Genomic DNA, 23111 nt, shown 5'->3' with positions numbered 1-23111 from the left:
TAATATAATTTATAATGTCCAATTTGATAACGCAGAAACCAAAAGAGACAGAGAAATGAAACTTTGTACGAAGCAACTAGAGAAAGGAGGACACCGGCCCGTGTATTGAAGAGCATCACTGGATGAATGGTGTTGCCAACCCAGGAGAAAGTTATGCTTTTGTAAATCGAATGACCTAAATTGGATATCATCATTGAAAGCAACAATGAACATAAAGACACAAGAGATGGTAAACGTAGATCAGTGTTGCAAACTTTTAGAGAAATAACGTGAAAAATGTGTTAAAATCAAACGCCGCCGGGACACGCTTATTCAGTGGTTCTCAAACTTTCCAATAACGCAGGCCCACTGTTCAGTCGGAAAGTGATCTGCGGACCCCCTTGCAATGCTATCTGAAATTTCACATGGTATTAAATAAATATACTAATTACAATTACCACTGACAAGAAAAACGATCAAGAAAAACAATGCAATAAGTAATTTATTCTAAAGATACATGATTGTTTTCTACTGAACGAAATTTCAATTGAGAATGCAGTAACTTTCAAGACAGAAAAATCAATGTCTTTTTTTCTTTGTTTTTTAAAAAGGAAATCTATTTGATAGTATTCTTTAATGTAGGGTCACTAATGTGGGGAATACAATTCTTTGTTTTTCCATAATTATATTGAAATCTGAATAAGTTTTGTCACCATCAATCTTAGGTCCGATTCCACATTAAGACGATTTCGCTTTAAAGTTTTAATACTGCAAAGAGCAGAAAAGGTCTGCTCACATCAGTAAGTGATAGGGAAAGGTATCAATTGTTGCACTGGCTTTTTAGACAACTCTTCATACCAATAGTACGCAAGCAAAAGCTACAAAGTTCATTTTCTTTGAAAACGTTTTTCCATGAAGTGTTGCAGGATTGTTCCAATAGCTGTTCTTGTTCTGTGTTAGAGAGATTCACATCTTGTATATCATAGATTTCTACATTAGTGAAAGAATTTTTAATCCAACCATTAACAGGTTGTGGAGCAGTGAAATATTCTCGAAAACTTGCACCTATAATGCTTTCAAGTTCCTACAAGTGTTTTGTACATTTCAGCAGAGAGTTTTTCAGCTGAAGATTCAATGAAATCCTTGAGAACTGGAAATGATGAGTGGTTATTGTTTTGAACTCATACTGCCCACAGCTACAGTTTCTTAAGGCTGCAGACTACTAAATATTTTTGAAAAACTAATAATTTTTCTTTTGCCCGTTTCTCTTTTGCCCGTTTTTCTTTTCCAGTGGAAAGAGGTAATAAAATGTAACTTACCACAATAATAGATAATGTTATTCTACAGCTGAAAATACAAATCGGAAGAATTTTCAGTGTTGCCATCTATAGAAATAACAGTGTGACCAGAATTTGAATTACTCAAAAATCTAGGTAAAGGCAGCGACTAGAAAAATGAATTCAACGGTAATTGATGACTTATCATGCTGTCTATGTTCCTTGTTTACTACTTTTTAAATAACGTTTCTATTTATTTTGTAATGACTTATTTATTTTGTAAGAATTTATGTAAGGTTTATAAAATAAATAGAAATATTATTTAAAAAGTAGTAAACAAGAAAAACAGACAGCATGATAAGTCATCAATTACCGTTGAGTTCATTTTCCTAGTCGCTGCCTTTACCTAGATTTTTGAGTAATTCAAATTCTGGTCACACTATTATTTCTATGGATGGCAACACTGAAAGTTCTTCCGACTCGTATTTTAGGACGTAGAATAGCATTATCTATTATTGTGGTAAGTTACATTTTATTACCTCTTTCCACTTACAAAAAACGGGCAAAAGAAAAACTATTAGTTTTTCAAAAATATTTAGTAGTCTGCCTCCTTAATCTTAAAAAATACTTCTTGCATAACAGCTGCGAGTTACATTTTATTACAACACTTTTCAATTTTTAGGCGTCGCGGACCCTCTGGCTATGTCCTACGCACCATCACGGATCCGCGGACCCCAGTTTGAGAATCACTGCCCTAATTTGTATGTAATTAGTTGCTCCGGTGAAGCAGTTGAATACAACTTCCTGAGATTACAACTCAATCCATGAAGGCTATGACCGGCCAAACGCTTTTAGTTGTAATACGGATAGTCAACACAGTGCCTCACACCGCTCTGGCTTTCTACACATTTAAAAGTAGATTTTCAAAATCGAGAAAAACGTTCTTGTTTTTAAGAAACCCATTTTTATATCTGTAAATCAAGTAACACGTCTTAAAATGAGACATGACTTTGTAAAATTTTATTTTGAAACAATTTTTCTCAAAATTGAGATTTTTTCTTAATTTTTGATGATACAAATTCTATCTATTTAAAAAAAAAAGTTTAAAGAGATCAAATTAGATAGCAATTTTCTCAGTAACGAGACAATGTTCTGAAATTTGAGGGAAAATATGCTATTAAATTTTGAGAAATAAAACGTAACGGCCATAAAAAATAAACGTAATCAAAAATACAAACCTTTAGTGTATAGGGTCTAATCTATATGTAAATAAATACATCAATTTCAGTCCTAAAAATATTTAATATTATGGGACATTTCGAGCTCATCTCCACATTTCCACTTACAGAACAAACTTTATACATGAGTTCGCTTGCTCTTAACTCAAGTAGTTCCCGAATTGGCTCGTTCCGTACACAAGAGAATCAAGTCCACCTTTTTGGTCATTTTTAACATATTTCATCTTTAAAACCTCTGTTTGAACCTCTTTTCAGAGCTTGAACCTCTAAATGGTTAGAGTAAGAGCCTTTGGCGTGGGAGATCCGGATTCGATTCCCGGCGTGAGCTCATGTGGTTCGGATTCCACGTTAATCAGTAGGTCCCGTTTCATATATCCTCACTGCTGAACGGGACGTTAAACTCGAAATCAACTCTTTTCAGGGCTTAAAAGATTCATGCCCAGATATTAGTAAATAACTTATAATTTAAAAGATAGTGTTAAGTTTTCCTATGTAGTTAAATCTATCATTCAAACTTTGTCTCTTTTCTCACAAATTTAGTACTAGGACTTAATTCCTTTGTGCTCTGAAACGCCTCAATTGTCTCATAACGATGGCTCGACACCAAAAATTAACCTATTATTGTAGTGGGAACCGAATCTAGTAGCACATCCTGATAGTGAACATTTGCTAATCATTTGTCTACATATGAATCCCATCAAAATGATCGTGAAAGAAAATTAAAGTGAGTCAATTATAAGATTGATTCGTTGGATTTTAATATTCCTTCTCAGCAGCAAGGCTATATGAAACGAGATTTTATTGTTTAAAAAATTAGATCCGAACCTTACTCTAGTCTGTATCTAAGATGAGTGTCCCACTGGGAAGCTTACTTCCACATATTTAGCGTCCAGAGTACAAGAGAATCAAATTCAATACCAAAGTTGTGATAGAAAAAAAAGTTATATGAAGTTTGTACGGTAAGCTTCAGTACATGAAAAAATTGGCACAGTTTGTTATACGCGTAAGGAACTTTAGAAAGAAATCTTAAACATGAAATATAGTATGTTCAAAATGACGAAAACCTGGAAATGGCTGATGAAATATGTGCAAAATCATATAAACGCCTTTCATGCTAGTAACAATGAGCTTTTACCAAGTGATTTTGAAACCACAAAAATATACAGAACACTGATAGCGACAACGAGATTGCTTTGTACAATACTTAACTACACTTAACTACATTCAATCTTACATATGTATTCATTGTTGTTAACAAGACAACAAAATGATTTATCAGTATATAATGCTGCAGCCTGTTCCATAATTGGTTTTTGTTAGAACATATTTCAAATCCCCAGAATAAAACTGTCATAACTCTAAAATGGCAATTTTCCAGGTAAGCTATCTTCGTCCTCCGAAAAAGAGAAATCTTTCTGTCTATGAAGGAACTTGATTATCTTTTATGTTTTTGTGATTTTGTAATCTTAATTCAATATGTATAGTATTAATTATTGCACATAAAACTTTACTAAAATACATACAAATTAAATTATTATACAGTAAAAATTCATTTAAAACTTTTTTCTATTACGACAGTCTTACTTTAGGAAGTGTGATTTGTTTTTCACATGCTTACAGCCAATAGAGCGATTCCTGACTCGACAGAAAATTCATAGACATCATCAGTTTAGCTATCACATCATTAGCTATGATTAATTGACGTTGAGAACTATATCGTGTGACAAAGAAGTCGCATGTCAAATATCAAACCGTCTCTTGCCTGAGAGGTACAACACCCGCAATACAGCTGTGTTGGAAAGGTTGCTTACCTGCAATGATGAAGATGAAAGCGCATATGAGAGCAATGAATAATATGACGCATTGTTTTCCGAGAGAACGAATATAGTTGAGCTGAAAGACTTCTGTTCTTTCTACTTTCTAACACGTTATTCCATAAACCTAGTTGTATAACCAACTTCTGTCCTTGTGTAAAGACCATATTAAGTAGGCAACTCCTTCACCATAGTTGGGTGAAGTGGGGGTGGTGGGGTGGTTTCGCTTTAGTTGGTTGGCTAGAGATTTATAATCCATTTCAGCACCAGACTATATGAGACATGAATCTACAGCTTAATGGAGACCCGAACCACATAAGATCCCACAGAGAATCGAACCTGTCTCCCACAGCAAATGCGTCTACGCAAATCATGTAGACACAACGGAGCAGTAGACAAAACTTCACCGTTTTTTTTTTATCAAGGTTTTCTTATGACGCATTATAAAATATAGAATGAGGTAAACAAATCTTTTAAATGTGAAAATATTTTCAAGTAAATAATAATATCATACGAACATTCGGTGAAAAGACTTCAGAAGCTTCCTACTTGCAAAGCTAAGGAACACAGCTAATGTTGCCGAATTGAGTCTGTAACTGACCGAGCTCGCCCACCAAATATAATGATCTTTATTTCTTAGACGAAGGGCAGATTCAACTAGTCGTTACGAGAAATAAAGTATCACACCCACTCACACACAGACACATTCACACCATAATATATTGTAAATATACTCTGCTTGGGCAGGAGGTAGAATAATTAATACACGGTATTTTTGGGCTTTTTCCCACAACTTTTTTCTTATTAAAATCTTGTTAAAAACAATTATGATACAAATTACTATAACTGCGGTTTAAGGACTATAATACTGATTCTGTGAATTTTACTGGTGCGTGGAGGGATTTTAGGTCCAGGCAAGCCAAGGGAAATGAAATTCCAGAGCTCTAGGCAAGCTAAGGAGTTGCCATTAAGAATTCTCAGAGCTCCAGGCAAGCAAAGAGAATGTGGTTAAGTACCCACAGAGCTTTAGGGAAGCTAAAATATGTAGATGTGACCGGTCAAAACTAATGTCTTTAAAAGTGTTGCGGCTTCTTTTACAACCTACCTTGTACAGCCTCGGACTGGTGATGATGTTCGTCCATTTTCGGTTCGTATGTTGATGATGATGACGCCTGTTGTCCACAAGTTTGTAGTAATAGTAAAGAAGCATGTGCCTTTTACAAAACAATGTGAGATATGTGTAGAATATAAGAATATAGTCCTGGAATGAAACTATAACCACCCGTACGCTTACACTGGAAGCCAATAATAATAATAATAATAATAATAATAATAATAATAATAATAATAATAATACTAATAATAATAATAATAATAATAATAATAATAATAATAATAATAATAATAATAATAATAATAATGTAGTGATATTATCAGCAATAGTCATAAAGCATGTCGTTAACGTGGCAACTGAAAAGAATAAACTCATCAATCAGCAACAAGAGAGATTTTTAAGTTTGATAAAAATACACGAGATGTTTTGTACAAAATAAATAAAAATAAAATAATAAATAAAATAAAATATTTTTGACATATCCTACATGAATATGCTTCCAAACAAGGTGGCTTCATACTAAGCCGACAGAATTGAAATGAATGTAACAGTTCCGATGACCGCAAATGATGCGTCCATATTAAAGTACTGTATTGTTTGTTGATGAAAAAGAAATACCATCAATGGCTGTATCTGATGCAATTGGAATATTTTCCATGAGCGCATAAGACGCTGTTACACCGAAGGAAAATGAGTGAATTACATAAGTTGGATGGGAGGAAGTAGAACAGAGATTAGATCTGGATAACTTAATTAGTATCTAAGATACTTAATGAAAATGAGAAGAAAAAATAAAACAACATTTTATTTACTTATACATATTTATGGTTACCGGCGTCTACGGCATTAAGCCCTTCACGTATGAGGGATGATGTCCTTTGGCAAGCAGACTACCCGAGGAAAACGTCTGGGACCTGTATGTTAAATACCATCACAGCAATCGGCTGATGTCAACTAGGAAAATCCAGGAAAAAACTCACTCAGGATGGCTAGCTTCAGAAAGCTATGGTACTTTTAGACCGATTGCTCCAACGGAAATCGAACCTCGGACCATTCACGAGAGCGTTAGCGACTACGGTATGTGGGGCCACACATAAAATAAGAACAGGAATGAGAAAGATACATTTATATGAAGAAGAAGAAGAAGAAGAAGAAGAAGAAATAAATTTTATGGATGTTGAACAGAGAATAAATAATAATAATAAAAAAGAATCCATGAGATGTTCCGTGTGGATTATTTCATTGTAAGCAGCAGAAGCGTAAACATTACGGATGAGCGATCAGATGGCAGCGTTCGATAAATAGGTAGAAACAAGAATGGAGAAAACTAGCTGGTGGAAGAAAAAAGCAGTAAGGAAGTAGTAGCAATGAGAAAATAAACTTGTTTGGGACATGAGAAATATTATGGTTTGAGATGTGATAGAAGATATGATGGAAGGAAAAAAAGGGGTAAGGAAGAAGATCACAATTAGAGAAGGAAACATTGGCTGCCACACTAGGAAATAAAACACTTTGCGGACCGATGTATTTTATTACGATAATACATTAAGAATAATAATAAGCATGAAATTCTGCTATAGACAATAAAGAGGATGATGCGAAAACGTACATTTATGAATGAATATACTTGCGTTTATAAAACGATTAAGAATATCTAAAACAGATAATTATTCAACCCATAACTCTTAAGTGTTTTGAAGTTTGCATACTAGCATTAAATGTATAAGTGGGATATGGATTGCCATTATTTAAGTCACCTTAAGCTGTGAAGATGATAAGGGATTGACTCCTTAACGAACTAAGCTGAGATAATTGTTCTAGCTATCTACTGAAAAAAAGCAGAATTCACAAATTTACTCTCATTCAAGAGTTTTCCTGTGGAGTAACGGACAGACGGATATACGAACATTACAATCTTATAAATCCTACTAGCGTAATCCTAACAAAAAACTAAAATTTTCACGAACCAGCTGCAGCGTTTTACCCAGAAGGCCATCCGACAGATTACATTATTGCTACTACATCATAATATGAGTAGCCTGTTCCATCATATATAGTAGCTCCCAAAGTCAAGACACCTGTAAATCATCACGAGGATCCGAGCTTAAAACCTGCGTCAGTTAAATTCAACTCGTAAGGCAATTAAAGTGTTAAAAAAAGGGTAAATATCAACATTGTTAGTGGTTGTGGAACCAAATATGTTTTGCCTTCCGGTCTCGAAACCTAAATAAGCGTTTTAATTCAGTATGAATCGGGGGAAAAAATGAAATGAAGTCTTTCAGTTTAATGTCCCACAATTATGCTCTTAAGGCTAAGGGAGACGGATGATTAAGGTAAGTGAATGATGATGAAAGAATTGGTGGAATGAGTTGAGTTGAGTTGATTTTGAGTTTAACATCCCGATTAGCAGCGAGGCTATATGAGACGTGGACTGACTGATTAACTTGGAATCCGATCTACATGAGCTCCCATCGGGGAATCGAACCCGGGTCTCCCGCACCAAAGACTCCTATGCTAACCGCTTAGCCACGGAGGAATTCGATTGGTGAAATGAGAACGTACAAGGAAACGGAAGTATTCCGAGAAAATCCCACAGACAATGTTATCCATCACAAACTTATTTGATCGGGGGTCAAACCAAGGATTCCACGCATCTACCACTGAGCCACCGTGCCTTCCGATGTAAATCGTGAAGAGAACTGAAATACATTTCGATATATCAGTTCTGTGCACAAAACCGAAAACCATAATACGGTATTTCGAGAAGAGAACCAATATACATATTATCATCATCATTCGCAAAATCGTGAAGCTCAGGATCGTTACAAACTAGAAACGATGGTACTCGAGAAACTACCTACAGCAATTTCGTTACAAAATTTTTCTTTCCTCTGTAATTTCACTTCCACTTCAATATTGGTTTTGGTTTCAGAAGCAGAACCGCTCGGTCCCCAAACCCGGAAACGATTTTCTCGGAAAATTGGTTTCAGTATTGTCGGAAACATTTTTTTTACCAGAAAATCTTATTCAATTTCACACCCGGATTTTTTTAAAAAAAAAGCTTCCGGTTCAAAAACACAACCCACTTTCGCCCATTGATTCACTGATCCTTAACAACCATTATTATTATTATTATTATTATTATTATTATTATTATTATTATTATTATTATTATTATTATTATTATTATTACATCTTAAGAAGGCTGTAAGATGCCTATGCTATATTTTAAAACAAAAAAAGTATTTTCTTCCTGTATTCAATATTCGATCTCAATCCGTTTAGAATTTTTAGCTTTTAAAAAATTTAAACACTGCATCCGTCACCCTCTGGTGAGTTGTGCTGCGTAGAACCACTGCAACACTCTGAAATTCATCTTTTACTAGATCTCTCGTGCATAAGGAAACGCTGCTTTTTCGTGTTCTCGCCGTGTCCCCCATCTGTTTACGAAGACTTAGAGCCCTGACGTGTGTTATGTGTGTGTGCGAGAGCACAGCACTTCGATTGGATCCGCGTTGTCATGGCAACACACCCTGTCGTGACGAGAAGCGCAGAAGCGAACGGAACGGTGGTCTATTCACCTACTGTGTGGGCCAGCAAGGGGCCCTGGCCATTTATATGGCCTGAGCATTATTGCAGTATATATTTATTCTGTGTGATGTCAGAAATGTATATAAACAGTAGAGAGAGTGGTGCATTTATCAGTAACCAATCGTATTCGTTAAGTGACATGGGAGAAGCAAGTAAAAGTTGAGCAATAACGGTCTCATCTAAAATTTCATTGGTCATTCCTTACAGCAACTAAATTCAAATATTCTTCTTCCGTAAGTACAGTTTCAATTTGTTAATTCTTACATAGGAATAAGAAAAGAATTGAAATTCGAAATAGAATACCATGTAATCATTCATTACAAATTCGCTCAACTAACTCAGTTCAGGATGGTGTCTTTTAATAAATAAATAAATCTCAGTATTTAGTTCTAAAATGAATTATTGTCTAGTTAAAACATTTCCCAATGTGTAACGTTATTTTTTGTGTTAAGTTTCTGTCATGTTTCTTTTGCCGTGCATACAACGAAGTCACACATAGAGCTGGTAGTGAAGTGAAGAAAGGGGTTTTGTTGAGTTTGTGTATAGAGAGCGGGCGCGGGAGTGCTGCATTCGATCGAACCAGCACTTGACTTGACGTACAAGAATTTTTTTAACTTTCCATACAAGCAAATCCAAGTGTCACGTGGACTCTTTATCTCGATCAAGAGCAACAGAATGAACTTGATCATTGTGTAAGCATCTCCTTGAAAGAACTTGACTTACTTTTTCTTGTCTATATATATTACAGAACCTAAAAATGTATGCCCTATTTCCTTTTTACTCTTTGAATATATTTTAACTACTAAACACTTTAAGATTAGTTTAAATAATTCATTTTAAATAAATTTCAAAACACTATAACACTAACTATAAAACTGAAATGGAATCCAAAGAGATTGCTTGAATTTTGAGTTTAAAGTCCTTTTCAGCAGTACGTCTATATGAAATGGGACTACTGATTCGAACAACATGAACTCCCGCTGGGAATTGAACCCGGGACTCCCACTTCAAAGACGAATACGCTTACCGCTTAGCCACGACTGAAATCTTGCTTGATTTTTGTTTTAGGTTGAATTTTAGAATTATTGAGTAACCAAATGACTAAAATGATTGCTTTCTGTGTGAATATACCCAGGATCGATCCCCGATTAAGGCACACGTATTTGGATTCATATTAAACTGAATTTCCTGTAATGGAGAATGATGTTTAATTAAAACGAAACAAACAAATAAATAAATAAAAAATCTTCTAGTTTTACGTTCCTTGTTTATTCCTTATGAGACGGATAATTAATTAAAGTGAATGATTATGTAAAAATGGTTGGTGAAATGAGAATGTAGGAGAATATGGGTAAAGCTCGAGAAAATACACGGATACTATGGTATCGAACAAGGAATATCTCGCACCAGAAATGAATGTTCTACAACTGAGCTTCCATACCCCGTAGAACAAGTCGTTTCTTAACACATATTCCTCATTTTGATTTGCAACCAGTAACAGCATCAGTGGCGGATCTAGCCAGGGGGGCCTACGCTCCCAGTTTTCTGAGTGACAAAAATAATTTAAGCTATCATTTGTGTATTTTTTAAAGTTTATAGTAAACTTATGATATACCTATCATATACTAGGTTCTGGCAACCCCCCATTTTTAACTTCTAGATCCGCCTCTGAACAACATTAACAGTAAGGACACCGTTCCTGGGGGTGGGCGTGGGGCTCGGGACCCCCTATTCTCATGTGAGCCCCTCATACATTTTTATGAATATTCCTTTTTACTGTTATATATATATATATATATATATATATATATATATATATATATATATATATATATATATATATATATATATATATATATATATATATATATTTAATGAATATACAATATTTGGCATAATTTGAATTCAATTTGTCTTAAAATCCTCATATATGAGTTCTTAAAACCTTGTCTGCAAACAAACACACTTCTGAATGGGCTATCTCGAAGGTACAGAGAAATCAGTGCCCTTGAGAACCAGTACAATTAAAAGTATTTTTAATGGCGTATCATCTAATAAATTATGATCTGAGATCATCTGAGAGGAATTATTTGTTGTATGATTACAACATTTCTCGGTGAACATAGACCAGGGACAAACTTAAAGAGAGTGGCGTCCTGTCAGTAATTTTATTTTGTTCTTACTTGTTTCACACAATGGCGGCTTTTGAGGGAAGTCACATCGATAAAAAATAACGTTATAAACCAAGCAAAAGTAATTTGCCTAATGTACTTACGTAATAAATACAAGATTTAGTGTACTATGTAATTTTTCCTTACGTTGTAGTGATAACAGTTCCAGTATTTATCAATGTGACTCTCCTCAAAATCCGCCACTTCTTTCAAGTCGCGTCTCCGCCTCTAGTGGAGTACTTCTCAACCTTGTTTACATAGACCCCTCCTTCGTGAACCGTGCATACTTCACACTCCCTTCTTGCCGCTAGTTGCTCTGACCTCTTTTGCTATTTCATATCAGGGAAATAGCGCGGTGGCTTAGTGGTAGAATGTTCATCTATGGTGCATAGGGTCTTTGGCTTGATCCCAGCACGCGCTAAGTGAGCTTTGTGGTGCACAAACATCGTGTACATAGGTTTTCTCGGGATTTTTCCGTTTCCTCCTACTTTCTTCATTCCATTCCACAATTTCATTTATTTCTCATCATTACCGTCTCCTTTAGCCTATCCGGCATATTCGTGGGACGTAAAACTTAAAGATTTCATTTAATTTCATTTTCTAATTGATATAAAACATTAAATTCTCCAATCTTCAATAATAATAATAATAATAATAATAATAATAATAATAATAATAATAATAATAATAATAATAATAATAATAATAATAATAATAATAATAATAATAATAACAATAAATTCCCACCGATTATTATTTTTTCCAGGAAAATGTCTCCATACCATTGTCCCAGCTTTGCTCTTACTTAATAGTATTATATTCCCAAAATCATCAAACGATGAAAAGTTTAAAATTATTAAACACTAATATACATCGTGATTTCTCCTTGTGAAAATTCTATCAAGATTAACAATACGATACAACCACGAAAAACAACACGTCCTACGCAAACGGATTTTTCAGTGGCATCAAAACATAAAAACCTTCAAAGTGATAATATCAAGCTTATTCAAGGTGATGGTGTCCAAAACATATTAGTTAAAATCTTCAAGGTGTCTATTTTAAATTGAAAAAAAACATATTTTCCAGAATAAACAGTGCCTTGTTAAAACTAAAACAGTTTTTAGTGATACTATAAAACCAGGCATTTTAAAAAATTATCATCATTCGACCTACACCTGCTAAGAGTGTGGTATGGTACAATTATTCTGCGTCCAGAGGAACCACCCAGGACTGACAGCGGTGATGGAAGGCCTGTGTTTGTGAGTATGAGCTTTGCGCTGATGAACTTTTACATGACATAAATGTCGTGAGGGGAGGACTACAAGACATTATAAACACACGAGAGTATCAGGGATTTCTCCTTGATAGACCCTACCATCGTACTACTTATATTTCACATCATGATATTGTAAATATTGTTTGTATCTATATCGTTTACATTTATGGTGACGGTTTTAATAAATACCACAAATATATGACACTTGTCATTTTATTAAAATTCTGACTACTTAACGTGACAGTTTATTGTTGCTACATTCAGTAACATAATTAGTATCATATTATTAGTAACATATTAAACATATTATGGCTCCCCCAGAGGAATCTCTCTCGTGTGGTTCTTAGTGTCTGTGTTCCTCTTTTCACACATATAAGGCACTTTTTTGCTTTGTTAACTCCATTGTGGTCATTTCATTTCTCACATTCTCTTGTCATGCCCACGACTCGCAGTCAGGCTTCTTTCATTCCCTTAAACACACCTCAAGCTCAAAATTCAAACAATATGGCAGGTATCTCTTCCATCATTCCCGATATATACAGTGCGTCCAAGGAACAACGCGCGGATTTATTTTTACAAAATTTTTTGAAGATCGCACTGGTCAATAACTGGGATGACTCAAAATGCATAAAGATTTTCGAAAAGTCCCTTTCTGGACCCGCTCAACATTGGTTCTCCACCCAAAATCTCTCTACCCTTCCCTGGTCAACCGTCCAACAAAAATTCCTAAAACAATTTGGCGACGAACAGGTTCCACGATCTCGCATTCATCAGTATAGGGCTCGAGTTCAACTCCCTAATGAACCACTTTCTCATTACGTTTTCGCAAAGAAATTTCTGGCAGATCAGGCATACACGCAATTAGATTTTCATGAGTTTCTTTTAGAATGCGTGTCGAGTATGACACCCGAGAACATACGTTGGTTTGGCACTCGCACCATATCTGACTATCCCACATTTATTGATGAGGTTACAACCTTAGAACGCACTCAGCTCATGGCCCAAAAGCGAGAAACGGACTCTTCCTTTTCACGCCAAACTTCAGATGTCCCAACTTCTAGCGCCATTCAAGAACTAACTCATCAAGTTTCACAGTTACAGCTTCATCTCAACACCCTTTCAAATTCTCAACCTACCTCTGTTCATTTCGCTCCTACCCGTTCTCGTTCTCCTAGTCCTCACAATCACAACACCCTCTCTCCTAACCATAAATCCCTTCCCTTTCCACGGTCCCTCTCACCCCATCCGCCGTCCTCCTGTCTCCAACATTCTCATTCCACCAATCCGACCTCTTCTTCTTCTAACTCGTGTACTCATTGCTCCACACACCCATATCATTGTTGTCAATGTACCGCCTCCTCTCATTGTCAAACTGTCCCTCAGTCTCCCCCAACTCGTAACACTCCACGAAATGATCACAATAACGACTCTCGTAAAGGCAAGAACAATAAGCGTTTTAATAAGCATTCTTCCCAACCCCAAAACGTCTATACTACACAACAGCCAACCATACCCATTCCCCCATATCCATTCTATCATCCCTTTTTTCAATATCCTACCCCTACCCACCTACCCTCACTCCCCTCCCCTTCCCCTGTCTCCACAAACTCTCGTACCAATAAACCAAAAAAACGCCAAAAATTAGCGCGAGAGCGCACCAGTCTCCTCGCGCTTAATTCTCCCTCATCCCCTTCTTCCCCTCCCTCTTCCTCAGATTACCTCCAATTACCGTTGCACTTCAAAGGCAAATTACCTTACGTAAAAGCCCGTTGCATGACCAAGGATGTTTTCTTTTGCCTTGACTCTGGTGCTGAAGTCAGTCTCTTTCCAGCCGACCAACTCGACCCTTCGGTTCGTACTTTTAAGCTTCACACGGTTCTAAATGGTCTTTCATCATCTCCGGTACATCTCTCCCGTGCTACCATTCTCAACTTAAATTTTAATGGTCATCAATACTCTGTACTTTTTCGTTTGGTTCCTTTCAAAAACTTTCCTGCTATCCTTTCCAGTAAATTTCTTCAAGACCATCAAGCAACCCTTGATTTTGACAAAGGCATCCTATCATTACGTCATCTAGGTCGCATGCCTCCAGCCGATAATGCAATACACAGCGTTAATACAAACACATTTCACTTTTTCAAAAAACATCCCACTCCTCACATTGTTTTTCAAGCACGTAGGAGACTTGTCATACCACCCCGTTCAGCTAAAGCAGTTCCTCTCAAGGTTAACGGTCACTTTCCAAATACATCCTTCCGGCTACATACTCCTATCTTACGAAACTTAAGTAACTGTTATATGACGCATGCTGTTGTTTCCATAGATAACCTTGTTTTGCCACTTGCAAACGTCTCGTCTCGTCCCCAGATTATAAAGGCCAATACTCCCATTGTTATTGGTTCTATATTTTCACCACCGGAACAAAACACTAACGCTTACACCATCAGACAGGTTCATTTTCCCACGGACGAGGACGCTTCACGACACAAAGCACAACGCCTTAAAGAAATCGGTCATCTCATTGACATTAACAAATTTCACTTTTCCCCTGACATGAACGAACATCAAACTGCTCAAATGAAGGCGCTACTTTCTGAATATGCTTTTCTTTTTCAATGGCACGACAATGATTTTACAAAAATACCCACCTTTTCGGCCACGTTAGACTTAGAATCAGACGTTCCCTTTCAGTCCCCCCAATTCGTCATTCCACACAGACTTAGACCGCGAGCAAGAGAGCTCGTCCTGCGCCTCATTAATCAAGGAGTGTTTGAACAATCAGATTCTCAGTATAGAAATAACATATTATTTGTTTTAAAACCAAATTCCAAAACTGAGCTAAGGGCCGTTTTTGATCTCAGGGGCCTTAACTCCCGTTCAAGAACAATAGCTTCTCCTTTAGAAGATATACAGGACGTTCTAGAGTCTCTTTCTGACTCAGTTTGGTTCAACTCCTTTGATTTACACTCCAGTTTCTATCAATTAGACTTAGATCCCAAGGACAGACCGGCCACTGCGTTCTCCATTAAGGGTCTTTCTCTCCCTTTCAATCACCTTCAGTTGACATCTGTTCCTCAGGGTTTCAAAAATGCCTCCATTTTACTTCAACAAGCTCTTCAAACCATTTATAGGGACATCTTCCCCAACAATATTACATCATTCGTTGACGACATGTATGTCCACGCAGATTCATTCGATCAGATGATGATTGTGCTTCGTGCCTTCTTTCAGCAAGCCGCCAAACATTCTCTGCTCTTTAACATTAAAAAATCAGTTCTCGGATCAAAAAGAATTAAATGTTTAGGCCATATTATTGACAATCACACTCTACAACCTGACCCTGATAAGATTTCGGCTTTAGCTCAGGCACCCAGACCGGCCACTCTCAAAAGCCTCAAAAGCTGGTTAGCCAGTGCAAATTTTTTCCGACGTTTTTTCAAAAATTTTTCCATCATTCTTGCACCCCTTTATCAGGCTCTGTCAAACAATCCTAAAAAGCTCATCTGGACTCCTGAGCGCGTTCAAGCGTTTGAAACAATGCAGAAACTTCTAACCTCACCCCCCGTACTTGCTCTATATTCAACCCGCAATACACACCACATTCTCATGACAGACGCCGCATCAGTAGGCGTCGGGGCGGTGTTATTACAGAAAGATCTCACTACTAACGTTGTGCAACCTGTTTGCTATGTCTCTTCCAGACATCCCAAAACCGTTTCCCCCCTTCCCATCTTCCATCAAGAATTATATGCAGTGTACTTTTCTCTTCGGAAATTAGAAAAATATTTGTTAGGCCACCATTTCACCCTAGTTACTGACAATATTTCTCTTCTTGCCGTTCGGAAAACAATTGTTCCATCCCCAAAAATTTTGAGATGGTTAAACTACATTAATACATTTGACTTTACAATCAAACATGCAAAAAGCCATCAGAACCCCATAGCTGATTATCTTAGTAGGCATCCTGCTCCTCTTACGCAAGACACGATAGACATGGACAATGAAGTTGTGCCTGATTCTGTACTTCTAACTATCGATAACAACTTGGATCTATCTCGCCTACAGGGTGAAGATAAATTCTTCTCCAAAATTATCGAGACTCTTAACAAACGAGACGAGACAGATCCTTCATTCCAACGTCTCAACAAACAATACGTTATTCAGAAAGGCATACTTTACAAAAAACTGTACCGAGTACCTAACTCTCGATTACTGCTCTGCGTACCCGATAGTCTTAAACCAGCTTTATTCGATGAGTATCATGACTCAATGACTCACATAGGTTTTACCAAGATGTATTGGATGTTGCGATACAAGTATTTCTTTCCGCGCCTAAAATCATGGCTAGCTCAGAAACTTAAATCATGTAAAGGCTGCGCCATCTTTAAACGCAATTACATGCCTAATAACCCCACAATTCAGCGTTTTCCTCAGTCAGGCCTATTTGAAACCTTTTCTTTGGACCTAGCAGGCAAGCTAATACCCAGCGATCCCGAAGGTTTCCAATACTTTTATGCAGCTACGGACCACTGTACTGGATTCACCATTACTCATCCCATAACAACTCCAAACAGCGACAACTTCATCAATTTCATCACAAACCATATCATTCTTCCATATAATACTCCTCGCACAATCTACTTAGATCTTCAGAGTTCACACCGGTCTACCGTATCGTTAAACTTTCTCAAGTCTCTTAACATAACAGTTAAGTACGGCCTACCCTATCAACATCGTTCTCTAGGCACAGTCGAACAAAGATTAGGCTCCTTGCAAACGAGTCTCAAATTTCTGTGCCAAGACAACCAGAAATTTTGGCCTCGCTTCCTTGCGCATGCCACTGCGGCTCTGAATAAATCACCCTTAACTTCCATTGGTCTCTCTCCTCATTTTCTCCTCTATGGCGTTCATCCCACCTTACCATTAGACAATTTGCTACATGTTCAACAAGAAACTTTGAATACTAATGATCGCCTACTTGCACTCAAAGAAATGAGGGACCTCGTTGAATTTCGAAAACACCAAGTTTTCACTGATCTGAAGAAGCGCATTGAGAAGGTCAAAAATCCAACACAGTTCTTCCCTGACAGTTTAGTTATGGTCTTAGATACCTCAACAAAACCTAACACTTGTAAGCATTATCCCGTCTTTATAAGGGACCCTACAAAGTGATTTCGAATGTCTCGGCTGATGAGTATCTTCTAGATATTGATGGGAAGCCAACGGTCATTGCTAAGACCCGTTTGAAACTGTACATCCCACCTACAAACCCAGACCCCGAATTTGAGTATAAGTACAAGCGCTTCCTCAGTACCTCTAAATAGGATCCGACCACACATTACTTCAAAACCCAACTACCAATTACATTTCACGTTATGTTTTGATTATCTAATTTAACGTTCCTAGTGAAACATGATCCCTTTCTGTAGTACCACACTGGCAAAACTTCCGACTTTGTCTCTCGTTATGCCATAATTACAGATACAGGTAGGCAACACACATTACAGGCAATATTTCTCCCGTGCGGCATTTTTTTTTCTTCCGGTAGTTCATTATTATTGCATATGCTTCGTCTCCTGTTTTAGGCAACCCGCTGTACATGTACTATTTCTCCCGTGCAACAACTCCTAGTTACGCTCATAACAAACTCTACGCTTTTCCTTCTCCCCATAAGCAATATACCGGCATCATTCATTATTCACGTCATTTTTCTTTCCTAGACGCGTAAGGAAAGACTTTCCATCTCATTTCCTTCTTGCGTCCTTTTTCGGGAACGGCTGGTCCGACCCCACTTGATATCACTAAGGTCGCTAGGACGAAATGCTTTCTCTCATCCCACACCCATACATTACAGTCAATATATCACAATTATGTGACTTTTTTTCTCTCTCTTCTTTCAGGTTTATTCTCTCCATCCTATTTGTATCAGCTTCAGGCACGTTCATGCCACAAGGCGTACAGTTTGTTAATGGCATTGACTATATTCCCCTTCCCCAAGCGATCCCCTATTCCCAAACCTTTCCTTTAATCTATAACATTTCAACACCTACCTTTCAGTCCATCAATTCAACCATAGAATGCAAAACTAATACTTCCCGGTTGTGTACCCATTTTCAAGATTTTCTATCCTCAATAAATTCTCTGTCTAATGACATTCAAACTTCTACATACTTGGTTAAATTTCTTTCTAACGGAACCCCTTCTTCAAGGACTCCGAGACCCCAAAGAGGTCTTTTTAACTTCATCGGATCAGCATTAAACTTTCTCACAGGAGTTGCTACTGAAGACCAAATACATTCAACTAAAATTAATTCCGAACAACTAAAGACACACGTACAAGAGCTTGAAAACCATGAATCTGTTCTCAGTTCTAAATTTTCTGATATTTCTCATCAGGTTGCAACACTTGCTGAACAAACTTCTTCTTCCTTCAAAGATGTGCAAACAACGGTTTCTGCTCTCATTGCCGATGAGACACGCCTACTTGAAGCCATGCGCACGGATCACTCCTCTTTTGTTACTTTCTCTAAAATGTATTTAAAATTTGACAACGCGATCCTCCTTATGCTTCGTCAGTTACTTTACTTAATTAATTTTAACGACATTTTTGACCAATGTAAAGAAAACCGGTTATCTCCTCAAATCATACCAGTTCATCAGTTACATTCTGACTTACATGATTTTAATCTCAAATTGGTTTCAAAAAATTTACGCGTCAATCCCGTTTTGACAGCACCGATCATTTACACCCTACCCCTTACCACTTGCTATTTCTTTCCCGATCATATCATTTTACACGTAAAACTCCCTGCTATTCCCCTCCATACGCTACCACGTTTATTTAAATTAGTTCCCTATCCGGTTGCGTCAGCTCAACAAAATTGCTATTTACAGCTTCCTTCCAATTTTGTTGTCTTCATGGATAAGCAAGCTATCCCTTTTTCTCCGGCTGATCTTACATCTTGTTCCTTCTCATCTAAACATTTCTTGTGCAAAATCCCTACTATTTATAATCATACAATAGCTTCTTGTTTACACACTTTGAAATATCAACATATATCGGGCTTACTAAAAAACGCCTGTTCTTACAGCTGCACCCTCACACAACAGTTTACCATCACCCAAGTAGACGATCATCAATTTATTTTAACCCGACCACCCAACAACCTTCATTATCTTTTCCTTAATGGCACTGCCACGCCATTATACATTAATAATTCTTTAAATCTCCGTGTTACTTTACCCTGTGACACAAGCCTCCATTCAGGAATTATCGAACTCATACCCCGCTCTCATTTCTGTCTTCCGACCACAATCATTCCTGTCCATTTAGTCCTTCATCATATCCATATCATTGATTCCGATTTACTCCTCTTACCCGCTGATAGGATTCTCCCTTATAACTCCCTTCAAAATCTTCCCCTTAATTTTAGCCACCGCATAACACCAATCACAGCTACCAATTCTTCCTATAAACCGCCAACTTGGCTTTCCTGGCTTCCCACGGACGACTATCCCACCATCTCTATCTCCTTCTCTCTCATCCTGTTTTCCCTCTCTATGATGAATACCCTCTTCATCTATATTTTACATCGTCGTACACACCAGTTACCTTTAACACCTACCACAACTCAGCCACCCGAACTAATTCCCCTTAACTCACGTTAACTCTCCTTCCGCATCTCTTCCTAAAAAAAAAAAAAAAAAAAAGACAATCTGAAAACTAAATCAAACAACTTTTTGGTACTTACCTCGTACCCTGTCCTCCGCCATTTGCATTCCTCGTTCTAGATATCTTAACAAATCCTCTCATTATGATGTTAATAAAACACAAACCCACCACCACACATTCGCGGACGGCACACATTAATTGCCATTGCTACTCGCGTCTCCATTTTTTTTTCTTAACACCCGTATACAAGCTCCTTTTGCTCACGACTGGCAACCTCATGCAGTTTCTCCCGAATCATTTGTCTTCCAGGTCAACTTACGGTACCTTGGCCAGGAATAAACTACGTCTCACTAATATATATATATATATATATTTTCCTTCTGTCCTACTTAATGGCAAATTCACTCTTCATTTCTATACTTCTTCTACTATAACGGAATCTTTCGCTATCCACGACCATACTTCCGTACACAGCACACACAGTAATAGTAAACATGATCATAAAAAAAAAATCAATAAATAAATAAATAAATAAAAATAAAATAAGGGGCTCGTCTCTTACAATTTTTTTTCTCTCTTTTCTTTTAGCATCCTCTTCTTTCTGGTTATACCCGGTGTTGCAGCTGGCGACTTTATTCCCATATCTTTATACATTGCAATCCCCCTCATCTTTCTCTTCTTTATCATTGGTGGCTTCTTTTACATCAAGTTTTTTTTAACTCATAAATTTCGTCGCTCCTTTACCCACCCAACGCCTACCAGCCACACTTACACCGTATCTTACACACCTCCCGCTGCTCCGAACCCAATCTATCTTCCTCTTTTTCATACCAATAACGTCACACACCCCGGAATCTCCGTATCTCCCTAAAGATTGATCAGGTGCCTTCTTCATTACAGTTCGCCATTATACATATTTTTACGTTATCCCTTTTGTTCCTTGTACGTTACTTTTGCAATTATCTCTTCTCCCTCTTTTCTTTCTTTTAGTCCTTTAAAAAAAATAGGTTTTCACAATGGTCTTTAACAAGTAATTCAGTGCCTCCTGTCATGTAATTTCTTTTCCGCATCCGGCCTATTTTCACAAACGCACCTGGGCTACCCATCATCTTGCTACCCGTTTCCATGGATGATGCCTACCAAGTCGCAGTTTCCTTTTCTGGATGATGGACCTCTCGACTTCCAGACCACAAGATGCTGTCCATTCTGGCTCAAGGATCAAGCCTTCCAGATAGCAGACTTCCAGGAGATAGCCCTTGACTCTCGACGTGCTGCACCACCACGATCAGGATTTCCCGAGTTCCAGCCTTCCCGGATACACTATTGGGATCACGCTCGACATCTACACGGATCCAGCAGTTTTAGTGATTTTTTTTTTCTCGTGTGTGTGTTTACTAGTGCCTCCTTCCTCTAGTGTTTTTGTTTCTTTCTTTTGTGCACCAGCCTCATGGTTATAAAAGTCAAACGATGAAAAATTTTAAGGGATTCCATGTCACTGGTTCTCATGAACAGTTGACCATTGTACTTTATTAAAAGGGGGATTATTATATTCCCAAAATCATCAAACGATGAAAAGTTTAAAATTATTAAACACTAATATACATCGTGATTTCTCCTTGTGAAAATTCTATCAAGATTAACAATACGATACAACCACGAAAAACAACACGTCCTACGCAAACGGATTTTTCAGTGGCATCAAAACATAAAAACCTTCAAAGTGATAATATCAAGCTTATTCAAGGTGATGGTGTCCAAAACATATTAGTTAAAATCTTCAAGGTGTCTATTTTAAATTGAAAAAAAAAACATATTTTCCAGAATAAACAGTGCCTTGTTAAAACTAAAACAGTTTTTAGTGATACTATAAAACCAGGCATTTTTAAAAATTATCATCATTCGACCTACACCTGCTAAGAGTGTGGTATGGTACAATTATTCTGCGTCCAGAGGAACCACCCAGGACTGACAGCGGTGATGGAAGGCCTGTGTTTGTGAGTATGAGCTTTGCGCTGATGAACTTTTACATGACATAAATGTCGTGAGGGGAGGACTACAAGACATTATAAACACACGAGAGTATCAGGGATTTCTCCTTGATAGACCCTACCATCGTACTACTTATATTTCACATCATGATATTGTAAATATTGTTTGTATCTATATCGTTTACATTTATGGTGACGGTTTTAATAAATACCACAAATATATGACACTTGTCATTTTATTAAAATTCTGACTACTTAACGTGACAGTTTATTGTTGCTACATTCAGTAACATAATTAGTATCATATTATTAGTAACATATTAAACATATTAATAGTTATTTTGTTACATTATTTAATTTAAAGCTTCTTTGTTATAACATTCGTGATATTTGTAATTACGAATGTACTTTATTTTTGTCAATATCTTGCTGCTCACTCTTCACGGTACCCAAGTCTCCTCTTCCAGTTTCGGAACGACTTTCTAATTAGTGTCTTTGGTAAGCTTGCCTTTGCACTTCGATCTTCCGCCAATTAACATGAAGATAATGGTTTTTAATATAATTCATCATTTACATTTGTGTTCCTCTGTTCTTCGTCTTTTTACCATACTTTTTACTATTCCTTAAAAGGCAAATCGGAATATAGGGATGTCTTGTCTTTTCTCTTCTCAACCGGAAATAATGGTACATAAATATTACAATAAAACTGTATAATAGAATGTAATGATAGTATACGAGGTGGCATCAAAAACTTTCTAGACTAGTTTTGTAACAATGATAATAGGTGGCGGCACAAGACCGCTCGCATAATCACAGGCAGCATCAACTATAAGTGTGCCAAGAGATTTTTTTGTGCATCGGTAGTTGTGCGGATCATGCAATTGTGACCACGTGCGTAACTACTTTTGTGATTTTGACATGAACAGCAGGCTTGGAGAAAGAGCGACAGGTATGCTGACGAAGTTCTTTGGCAGGCTTCAACACAATG

The 23111-nt window shown here is 37.1% G+C and overlaps 1 protein-coding gene across 2 annotated transcripts in view; it reads left to right on the top strand.

Moving 5' to 3' along the window:
- LOC145686719 (uncharacterized) overlaps nucleotides 1-23111 on the top strand; it is a 327737-nt gene that overhangs the window by 15289 nt on the left and 289337 nt on the right. The window contains exon 1 of one of the 2 annotated variants that reach the window (XM_081760319.1): nucleotides 8974-9246. The exons of the other annotated variant lie outside the window; for it this stretch is intronic. The gene's annotated coding sequence lies outside the window, so the exon portion shown is untranslated. Of the gene's footprint in view, nucleotides 1-8973; nucleotides 9247-23111 lie in introns of those variants that run through there. 2 annotated transcript variants of the gene reach the window in all.

Source organism: Thermobia domestica, chromosome 1, assembly GCF_964235325.1.
Source record: "Thermobia domestica chromosome 1, izTheDome1.hap1.1, whole genome shotgun sequence".
Classification (NCBI taxonomy): Eukaryota; Metazoa; Arthropoda; class Insecta; order Zygentoma; family Lepismatidae; genus Thermobia; species Thermobia domestica.
Note: the sequence above shows the minus strand (reverse complement) of the source record. Positions and strands in the feature narration are given on the sequence as shown.